Raw genomic sequence first — 2,467 nt, forward strand, 5'->3', positions numbered from 1 at the left:
TCCTGCTGCACTTGACGCTCACCTCCTCCTGAAAACCCAGTGTCTACCACGGACATTCAAAGCTCAGCTGAACAAAGCATTAGAAAAGGGGCTGCATGGACGGACGGCGTGGTCAGTGGGGTGTGCAAAGAGGCGACTCAAAGAGGCCCTTCCCGTTTCTAAAACTCCAGGTACATGAGGAAACCAAGAGTGGAAAAAAAGAGGGATAAGAGATGGAGGAGGCTGCTGTGTGGTCTTGTAAGCTCCTGTCAACATTTGAGTCCAGAACCAGAAACCCTGGGACAACGTTGGTTAAATGCTTCAATGAATTGGAAGTTATCTTCCAGTGTATTTTTAGTTGGCACCAATGGGCATTGCATAATGGCTATTATATAACAGCACCACAACCACTAACGCTCTGTGGGGCTTTCTGCTTGTTTCTTCTTCCTCTCTCTCTCTTTCCTTTTCCAAAATTATCTCCTTAGCGGGGGGACTGATCAATAGTTGCACTTTCCATCAAATGAGGGAGGCAAATCCTTAGGAGAAAAATCAAATGGAGTAAAAATATTGTTACTAAGCCTGTGAGCGCCTCTCTCTTGCCCAACCTCAAACAGAATTAACTATTCCCAGAATAGAAATTCCACTAAGGCTTATCTGTAGTTTAAAGGGACAGGCTGCGATTCTGTGCAGACACTAAATTTCTCAATACTGGAGGGCTTTTTATCTCATAGTGATGGCAGCTCCAAGGACAAAAATAAAGGGGCGTGGAGCACTATGTAAGAGATGCTGAGGAAAAACTGAAGGAGATTTTCTTTATCTGCTGGCAAGATCATTGCCCTTCGGTGCTCCTTTAAAATCTTCCCCTGTCATATGGCGTATTTTTTATCTTTTCTTCCCAACAGCCATGCTGGCAGAGCAACAGAGACTTCTGCTTCCAAACATGAAAGAAAGAACAAAGTTTCCAAAAGCTAGAAGTAAGTCCTTTCCTTTATTTCCTACCTCTGAACCTGAGGAGAGCCAAAGCAGGCGCTCTGCCTCGGAATGCAAAAACAACAGTCAGTTCAGTGGCACACCACGAGCTGCCACATCACGCTGCCCTACGGGCTTAGGCAAGGGCTCGCTTTGCTTTTGTCACCCCGGCTCAGAGCCCTCTGACAAACACAGCTCTCTCGGTAATTCTGCCTTTTTCGGCTGGTTCTCTAGAGCAAATGAGCTGATTCCAGCTAGAGCAGAAGAGATCATCTGACGGAGAATCCTGTATTTGCTTTCAAGCTGCTCCCTTCTGCTGTTTCACTCTCCCACCCCCCAAACCCAGTAATGTCACCGATGCTCTCCTGACTCGTGCTAGGTTTATAAATAAACCAAACCCTGGGCTACCTCGACGGGAAGGCAGCGTGCTGAGCACATCGCTGGGGGTCACAGACGGGAACAAAAACAACCCGCTGAGAGAGCGCAGAAGGAAAATGGACAAATGCAGCTGCTTGGAGAGCACGAAGTCAATTCAGAGAGAGGCTTTTTGGCTTTGAAAGCTGTCGCGGCACACAGCAGAGCCCACTACCGACAGTGGCTCTGCAGGCAGCGATTGCAGCCGAGGGCTGGTCATGAGCAAAAAACCCAAAAACACAGGCCAAAGAGGGAGCAGAAGGGATGAAAGCGAGTTAGCTGGCTGAGAGTGCTAGGTTTCGGGTAAAGTAGTGCAGTTGCGGGAGAAGGAACAGCGTACAAAAACTTATCAGACGTACTAGGGTGTGTTATTATGGGGGAATATACCCTTGCTTTGTTTGTGGGCTTCTGACACCTGGCCATTATGATCTCCAATAACTGAGAAAAAAGTAATTTGCTGGAAAAGCTGGCTGGAGAAGTTGTTGGAGCTGTGAAGATACGAACGCACGAGACTCCTGCTCCACAGTGCTCTGCAAGTGGTCCACGCTAACCACAAAGAATACAGCCATTCGTCATTCAGGACTGAAAAGATTAGAGAAACAAGTGTCCAAACAAGCAAAAGCAGCAAGTTCCCTTGCATTTGTCATGGTTTTCTTCTCTATACAAGCCATTAAGGGATTTTACAATAACCGATCACTCGCAGTACCGGGAAACAGCAAAAGCAAGCTTAACAGAGACAAACGTTCACGGTTCTCGGGAGAAATGCTCCTGATTCATTTCAAAGCTGCTCTGCCCTGCTGCGCCTCCAGCCCCAGGTGCTCGGGATAAAGACATTTGATACGGGTTCGCAGGCAGAGCTGTTGCTGCTCTTGAGCGCCCTTCTCAAGATCAAAGCTCTGCAGGCAAACGTGGCACCACTGCTAAAGCCCTTGTTAATGAACCCTTCTCCAGGTCTGTACCGAGACACTGGTAGTTCGTTCGTGCATGTATGCAAATGGGGGGGCCAACAGCGTCCTCAGGAATCAACAGCTGACCACACGCTGGGGCGCTGTGTGTCAAACAGACGGTGGCGGCTGCTGTTGCAGCGCTTGTGTTGGAGTCGGCA

This window comes from Buceros rhinoceros, unplaced genomic scaffold (assembly GCF_000710305.1).
Source record: "Buceros rhinoceros silvestris isolate BGI_N320 unplaced genomic scaffold, ASM71030v1 scaffold9376, whole genome shotgun sequence".
NCBI lineage: Eukaryota > Metazoa > Chordata > Aves > Bucerotiformes > Bucerotidae > Buceros > Buceros rhinoceros.